The sequence below is a fragment of the Saccopteryx leptura genome, chromosome 9, assembly GCF_036850995.1.
Source record: "Saccopteryx leptura isolate mSacLep1 chromosome 9, mSacLep1_pri_phased_curated, whole genome shotgun sequence".
Lineage (NCBI taxonomy): Eukaryota > Metazoa > Chordata > Mammalia > Chiroptera > Emballonuridae > Saccopteryx > Saccopteryx leptura.
In genome coordinates, this window is record NC_089511.1 from 17,460,399 (window position 1) to 17,469,247 (window position 8,849).

General features: G+C 48.2%; 1 pseudogene; it reads right to left on the minus strand.

Annotated features, from left to right (window-relative positions):
- Nucleotides 1–2,886: 2,886 nt before the first annotated feature.
- On the minus strand, nucleotides 2,887–4,682 carry LOC136381441 (serine/threonine-protein phosphatase 2A 56 kDa regulatory subunit delta isoform-like; annotated as a pseudogene).
- Between the last annotated feature and the right edge of the window lie 4,167 nt (nucleotides 4,683–8,849).

The window sequence follows — 8,849 nt, forward strand, 5'->3', positions numbered from 1 at the left end:
GATCTAAGAGGTTGTTCCTGTGGGCTGTTTCCTGGAAGTAGGGTAGAGGGGCCAGAAAGTCCAGGCGGGTCTAGAAGGGACTCTTGTCCCCTGGCTCCCAAGTACCTCTCCATCCAGGGAGGTCTCTTGCCTTTTGGAATTTCTCTTGTCAGCCAGCACTGCCCCATCAGCCCCTCTGCTGAGCATCCCTGCAACTCACTGTGGCATCTACATGATTAAGTTTTCCACTGATCTCATTGTTTCCCCTAAACTTTTCCTCCCCCTCAAAAAAAAACAAAACACCTCTCTAACGTTTTATTCCAGTGTGCAGCTATCAAATTGTGTTCACTCGGCCTCTCTGTTCCACCAAAGCACTTTCTCTCCGTCACTAAGAGGTTGTATCTCTCTTCTCATAGACCCAGGACTCCCTACATTCTTCTAATTTTAATCAGCTTGCCCTCTCTACACAGTAGATTTCCTAGAAGGAGAGTCCCACTTCTATCTCTCCACTGCATTTAAGCCCAACGATAGGGCCTCTTGAAATTGGACTTGAAGAATAAAGATTCCTGCATTGCCCACTCTGGCCACCTGATGGCAGACAAGGACAACCTTAAGCCTGGGCTGGCTTGAACTTGGCAGAGGGAAAGCGCCTTTCTTCTAGTGAACACTGACCGGTGTATAATGCTTCCCGGCATCCTGAAAGCATATACTGAGCAACGGTGGCATGCGTGTATCATGCATGTGTTGCTTGATTATATGGTGACCAAAGGTTACATTTGAAGCAAGTAACATTTTCTGACTCCCAGCCTTTCCCCCTAGACTGCACCACTTCACATCCCCACCAGAAGTCCATGAGGATTTAGATTTCTTGACTTCCTCTGCAATATTTATTATCTGACTTTTTCACTCTAGCCTTCTTAGTGGATGTGAAGTGGTATCTAATTTGGTTTGACGGGCATTTTCCTGATGGCTAATGATGTTGAAAATCTATCCACATGTTTATAGGCCTTTTAAATCTCCTTCTTGGAGAAATATCTATTCAGATCCTTTGCCCATTTTTGAATGGGGTTGGTTGTCTTTTTTGGGTGTTTTTTTTTTTTTTTTTCTCAGAGACCCACTTTATTTATTTCTGGACGTATGGGGACATCAGCCCAAGCCCAACCCACCATAGCAGATATCACTCTGGAGAATAAAGCACCCTGTGTACACAGCCAAAAGCTGCACTGCCTGTACCCCTGAAACCCAGATCTGGCTCTCCTGAGCCCTCTGCCCCTGCATGGTGCCTGAAAGTCCAAGTGAGGACCTGCCCAGTATTAGCACAAACCAGGAAATAAATAAATATTGAGGGGGAGCCATGCTTCCAGCACTGTTCCCTGCTTCCTTCTTTCTAGCTTTGGGAACCAATGGCACAGGAAAGCAGTCAGCCCCGTGTGGTCCCTTCCATGTCTGTGATCCCAGGGCTGCTGCTCAACAAAGAGGGGGAACAAGGTAGAGTGTTTGTTTATCCCCCTTTCTTTCTTTCTTTTTTTTTCCTGAAGTTGGAAATGGGGAGGCAGTCAGACAGACTCCCGCATGCACCCGACTGGGATCCACCCAGCATGCCCACCAGGGGGCGGTGTTCTGCCCATCCGGGGCATTGCTCTGTTGCAACCAGAGCCATTCTAGCGCCTGCGGCAGAGGCCATAGAGCCATCCCCAGCGCCTGGGCCAACTTTGCTCCAATGGAGCCTTGGCTGCGGGAGGGGAAGAGAGAGACAGAGAGGTAGGAGAGGGGGAAGGGTGGAGAAGCAGATGGGCACTTCTCCTGTGTGCCCTGGCCAGCAATCGAACCCAGGACTACTGCACGCCAGGCCGATGCTCTACCACTGAGCCAACCGGCCAGGGCCTATCCCCCTTTTCTTGATCCATCTGGACCCTTTACTCATGACCTGTTATCCATAGCCCAGGCAGTTCTCCTTCTGACCTTCCATGTCTTCTTGGTCAGGCAACGGCTAAGAGAAAATAATATAGCCCCCTCAGCCCGCACACTGCTGGAGCTGGGGTTGTGTTGCTCCATTTCATAGATGAACCTATAGAAGATGTGGTTGATCTGCCTATAGGTATAAGCCTCGGCCCCATAAACTTGCCATGGATTCAATGCAAGATGGTCTTGGGGAAACCCCATTCTCAAGGGTTCTTACTGTCAAACAGGTCTTTATGCTGTTGGGGGTTTGTGCCTCTCCAGCTACTGACTTCAGGGGCTAATGGGGCTTGACATACCATATTTCCCCATGTATAAGATGCACCTTAATTTTGGGGTCTAAAATTTGGGAAAAAAATGTATTACATAAAGTTATTGAACTCAAGTTTTATTCATCATAAAATTCATACAACTCCTCATCACTACCCAAACTCCCATCCATTAGCTTGTCCTCATCTGTATCTGATGACGAATATATATCTTCATATATCGCCTTGTCCTCAGTTCCATCTATGGCATTTGAAATGCCACAACCACTGTATAAGATGCACCCAGTTTTTACACCCCAAAAGTTTTCGGGAAATGATGCGTCTTATACATGGGGAAATACGGTAACTTTGGTGAGCGCAATCTCCTGCTGCTCCCTGTGTGCATCTGCAGAGGAAGAAGGGAAGAAAGACCCCTAGAGTTCAAATGAGGATGGAGGGGAAAGGAGAAGAGCATACGTGTTCCTGTGTGTGTTTCTCAGAGCAGCCTTGGGTAGCTGTGGGGTTAGGAGCAGGAAGGGGACAGGCATCCCCAGATGTCTGAGCACTGAGCATCTCAGCGCTCAGTCACAGGGTGGCACCAACACATTTTGAGGAGAAGAGGGACCCCTCTGTGGCTGTCCCTGCTTCAAGTTCTACAATACCCTCCCTAGAGTAGCTAGAGCGGTCCTACCCTTGGGGGCTAGGGCAGCGTCCCAGTGCTGAGCGGGCTGTGGCCCTGTGGAGGGAAGGTGAGGACATCAGAGAACCTTCTGGAGGCAGTTATGAAGACTTCCGCCCCCTTGTGAGCCTCTAGCCCGCCTTAATGATGTACACATCCTGGGGCAGCTCTGTCTTTCTCCAAAGGAATACCTTCTCTTTAATGTCTTTACTTTCTCTATAATGTCTTTTAGCGTCTGCACAGCCTCTGTCTCCACTGATCTCATCAGAAAATGATGTTTTCTTCTATGGGATCTCTGTCTCCATTGAGTACACAGGAGGCAGCAGCGGTGGAGCTTGCAACATGGGAGACTGGGGGTTAAGTCGGGCCAGCTCTTCGGTCTCTCGCCTCATCTCTTTCCTCCAATCAAAACCGGCCCTTCTGCTTCTCTGCCTTGTATTGTTGTGTGTGGTCATCAGACAGCTTCTGGTTCATCTCCGTAAACATGTTCAGGGCATGGAGATCAGTCCACGGACTGTCCTGTCCCAGTGGCTCTCGGAGTTTCTGTAGCATGCCGGGAACATGATGGGGAGGACTCGGGCAGCATTGTCACGTATCAGGCTCATGAAATCAGGCATCATTCCAGTAGTAGAGCACACGTTCTGCTACCTGACACACTTGGCAAGCTGGCAGAAGAGTGTGTCCATCACTTTGTTGAACTCTGAAGGTTCAATGACTTTCAGAATCTCTTCTAGCTCATTCAGGATCATCATCTCCTTGGGACTGTGGGTCTTCGGCCAGAACTTGAGCAGTCCCACAAGCACCGGCTCAGTGAGACTATGCTCCTTCTCCAGGAATTGTACCACACAGTATGCCAGCTGAGGGTGGTAGACACTTGGGGACTTGGCCTTGTGAAGGGGAAGCAGGACACAGATAAGGAACCTCTTGTACTCTCCCTTCAGGGGCAAGGCAAAGCCACTGATGACACTGCCCGGGATCTGCAGGAGCTCGGCACTCCCGTTGCGATTCTCTCACAGATGAACCCATAGATGTGGTTGACCTGCCTACAGATATATGAGCCTGGGACCCCAAAAACTTGCCATAGATTCAATTCAAGATGGTCTTGAGGAAACCCCACTCTTGAGGGTCCTTACTGTCAAACAGGTCCAGGAGAGCAAGGACAAATTTCTGGTCAAGGTATCTCTTGGCTGTTTGGCTGGAAACCAGGAAACTCCAGAAAACATAAGAAAAACTCAAACATGAGCTGGAGATGTGGCCAGGTGGCTTCCAGGGTGGGCTCATCTTCCTCTGGGTCAAACAAGGTCCTGTGGGATTTGATAAAGACGGCAGTCTCTGGAAGAGGTTTACTGAAAACATAACAGCCTCGGGGTAAGTAGCATCAGTGACAACATTGTGGGCATGGGTGATGTACTCCAACATTTCATTGAGTCCTGCCCACTTCACCTGCTTGAATTTGAGGTCACTGAGCGGGTCTGGCAATGTCAAAGAGGACATAGCAGTGACATAGCTTCTGAGTAAACACATTCTTCCCTCCTAGGTTGGCGAAACTCTCAGGGCAGGAAGCTTCTGCAGCTCCCGATTCTTGCTGAGATTGAAGTGGGGAGATCTCTGCCATTGCTCCTTCTTGAAAGTCTGGGGGCCCCTTGAGTACTTGATTTTGCTCAGCTGCGTGGGGATGGGGCGTGCCGTTTTGGGATGGTGGCTGAGACTGGGCCTTCTCAGCTCTCTCGCTTCCACCATCCTTGCCTCAGCTGCTGGGCTTGGCCGTACCTTTGGCAAGTTTGGGGGGCTCCTTCCTTTTTCAGTTTGTAGGGCATCTTGGCCCATTCTGACCAGCCCGGCTCCTGAGGCCCTGCTGTGGCTCCAGCTGTGCTCAGCTGCCCTTGGCCACTCAGCGTCTCTGCCACCACCTGCGAGTTACTGTTTGTCTTTTTGTTGTTGAGCTGTAAGAGTTCTTTGTATATTCTGGATGTAAATCCCTTCACAGATACCTGATTTGCAAATATTTTCTCCCATTCTGTGGGCTGTCTTCCTTTTCTTCATTCTTTTGCATGTGGCTATATAGTTATCCCAACACTATTTGTGAAACAGACCATTATTCTTTCCCCCATTGAATGGTCTTGGCACCGTGTTGAAATCAGCTGATCATAGACATATGGGTTTATTTATGGATTCTCAGTTCTGTTCTGCTGATCTGTATCTGTCTTATATCAGTAACACCCTCTTATTGGTTACCTTTTCTTTGTAATAAGTTGTGAAATAGGAAACTGTGAGTCCTACTTTATTCTTGTTCAAGATTGATTTTGGCTGTTCCAGATCTCTTGCAACTTCATATAAATTTTAAAATCCACTTGTCAGTTTCTACCAAGACATCAGCTGATACTCCTGTAGACTGGCATTGAATCTGTAGACCATTTTGGGGAGTAGCACCATCTTAATAATTTGAAGTCCTTTCATCCACAAACATGGGATGTTTCCCATGTTCTTTCATTTCTTTCAACAATGTTATGTAGTTTTCAGGATATAAGTTTTGGACTTCTTTTGTTTGGGAGCCTCCAGGGCATGTAGAACCCTGGGAGTTACCAAGCCCACAGCTGAGCTGAAGCAGTGCTTTCTTGGACAGCCACCTGCGGATGGTACAAGCACACTGGCCAGGCTCCTCCCAGGGCATCCTGTCTGCATGCACCACTCAGGGCTTGGTCTTGGCTACACTCCCCAAACCCCACCTCATCTACCTACTGGCACTGGTCCCTAGGCCCCCTCAGTACCAGTCATCCTGAATCCCTGCTAGCCTGAAGCTCCAAACAGTTCCCCGGTAGTGACATCCTGACACATACACACTCTCCCCGGCTCTGCAGCTGCCACCTTTGATGCTGTTTGGAATGCAGAGGAATAACTGCCCCATTTTGACGTACTCTGGTGAGGGCCTACTCACAGACATGTTGCTTAGGCCAAGGTGATGGAGCTCAGTGAGGGGATTCTTCCACCCTTGCAGGCACCCTTTACTGACTCCTGGGGTGGGAGGTCAAGTCAGCACGCTGATGGGCTCAGAACCTTATTCTGCCTTCACGCTAGGCCCACCTTCTAGGCCTGCTCTGAGCACTGGCTCTTCTCTCCAGGACTTTGGCATCACCCTGCAATCTGGCCTTTAAGGACATTCCATCCCACTTGTCAGAAGCCCAATAGTGGGTAAGATCAGGCCTTGGTCTCCCAAAAGACACAGAGGATGCTTTTTTGTGTATGTGACTCAAGAGAGAAGTCACCTAGGGTTAGATATCAGAGTCTCAGCTTCTCACCCCTAAGGATTTGTACCAGGTCTGACATGGCTGACCTAGCTATCTATTCAACATCCTCTGTGACCCATGTGAGCACTGGATGGGACTACATGAGTTCTTGCACTCACTGAGGTTCTTGACCTGGCACAACTGCTTCCCATATTGGCAAGTGAAAGGTCTTTTGTAGGTGGCTGGAGTGGAGCCAGTTATTGACAGAACTAGTCTTAAAGCCCACACAGAACTGAACAAATTGTTACATGTGACTGGCCCCCAGGCCTGGCAGGTAGATTTATGGTCTTCTCTGCCTTCTTCACCACACCCTTCCTTTGTCCTCCACCCTATAGCTTGTCCCTTGCTTTGAGTTACGCATGCTTAGTGCATACAGATAAACCAAACTTATCAAGAGATTGGGCAGCAGAAACAAGCAGCTCCATCACCTCCTCCAGACTGAACTCTATACTCCTATTGATGTGGCCACTCACAACCCAACAAGGGGGCCAGCAGAGTGAGGTAATGAGGAAGGGAATATGGTCCAAAGAGAGAACATGATCCAGGACAGAGGGCTGGTAGCCCCTATTTCCTTGGTCTTGTCTTCCCTGTCTTCCTCTCCCTGACCTTTTAATCTCCAAAGTGATGGTGAATTTTCCACTAATATTGGTTTAAAAATTATGAAAAGTTCATAAAAGTTAAAGGGAAATAAAGGAAAGAAAGAAATCAAGGTCATTATTGACTCTGCAACTCAGAGCCAACCACAGACACTATTTTGGCATTAATTCTTCCTGACTGTTACTTTAGAAATCTTTGGAGTATTTTGGTATGTAATTTCAATGGCTAGTCTGGTCATATTCAATATTCAATTTCAAATCCTACCTTTTTCAGCTTATTAAACCACATCAACTTTTTTACAAGTACTGATGACAATAGCTGACACATGGATTTTCTCCTGTTTTAACTGCTTTACCTACATTAACCCATTTAACTCTCACTACAACCCTATGAGGTAAGTACTATTATTGTGTTGATTTTACAAATAGAGAAAATGAGGTTTAGAGAAATTAAGTGATTTCCCCAAGGTTGCACAGCTCTTAGTGGCAATGCTTGGATTTCAAACCCTGCAGCCTGGCTCAAAACCACCACACAAAGCCATTTTCTGCTAAAGTCTTATGGAACATGGTATTACTGATTGTGTAGCGTATACAGTGTGTCCGTAAAGTCATGGTGCACTTTTGACCGGTCACAGGAAAGCAACAAAAGACGATAGAAATGTGAAATCTGCACCAAATAAAAGGAAAACTCTCCCAGTTTCATACCTATTCAGTGCAGTTCGATGTGGGCTCACGCACAGATTTTTTAGGGCTCGTTAGGTAGCTATCCCGTATAGCCTCTGCACACTCGTCACTGACTGATGGCCTACCAGAACGGGGTTTCTCCACCAAACTGCCGGTTTCCTTCAACTGCTTATCCCACCGAGTAATGTTATTCCTATGTGGTGGCGCTTCGTTATAAACGCGCCGATATTCATGTTGCACTTTGGTCATGGATTCAAATTTAGCGAGCCACAGAACACACTGAACTATCCTCTGTACCATTCACATCTTGACTGGCATGGCCGTGGGCTCCTCCACTGTATACACGGTGTTCCGTCATCACCTGCGCATGCACACATGCTGCCACATCATCCTACAGAAACTGGGAGGGTTTTCCCTTTTATTTGGTGCAGATTTCACATTTCTATCGTCTTTTGTTGCTTTCCTGTGACCGGTCAAAAGTGCACCGTGACTTTACGGTCACACTAGCATCCCTTCTTCAGCCACCCTGCCAGTCAGGCTGGGGTAAGGCTGTTGTCAGCAAGACTATAGGACACTCATAAACAAATTTGGGGGGGTTTGGGCAGTCTCTCAGGCTAAATTTCTCAGCCAAAGGATGGTATGGTTTTAAGGCTCTTGCTCCATGTTGTTCAATGACTTTAGAAAAGATACACCTGCCATTGGAGGATGAAAGCACCTACTTTGCCAACAGCAAGGATGTAACAGGGAGGGGACACTGATGTGTCAACCAAGACCCCAGGATGCAGCGGACATGAAAATCCCCAAGCCACATCAGCCCATGAGAATTGTGTAGAAAGTGATGAAAACAATTTCTACAATTCCTGGGCCCCTCAGCAATTCAAGGCTTAAGGAAGGAGTGTGCAGGAGGAGTGAGGGGAGAGATTTTCATGAGGAGAGCTGTTGCCTCTCTGTGAATCCTCACCCCACTTTTTTCCCCTCAAGGAAGGTCTTTTTCGTGAGTCCATGGGGGAGAGTAAGAGTCCACCGACAGGGAGGCTCAGCCCACTAGAGCCTGAATCCGCCAAAGGGAAATGAAGCAGCCTGAGACCATAGTGGGTAGAGTTAGAGGGGACTGCAATGAGATGAGCCGTACCCCTGCTGGGCAGGGCAAGGGATGTTGGAGGGTTGCCCATGTAGACACTGCAGGATGGAAAGGGGGTCACTTTTGACCTGTCTCAGGCCTCTTTCTACACCTCTCAGGGGCCACAGAATCTGGGAAGCAAAGTTGGGCAGAGGGTGTCACAATTCCTCAAGACCGAGGGTCACAGGATGGAAACTGGGAGAGAGGAGTCCCGAGTAAAAAGCACTTCTGAAGAACCCACAGCATTGGCTATGAGAGGAGTAAGCTTTAAGCATCTGCCAGGCCTACAGAGCAAGAAGC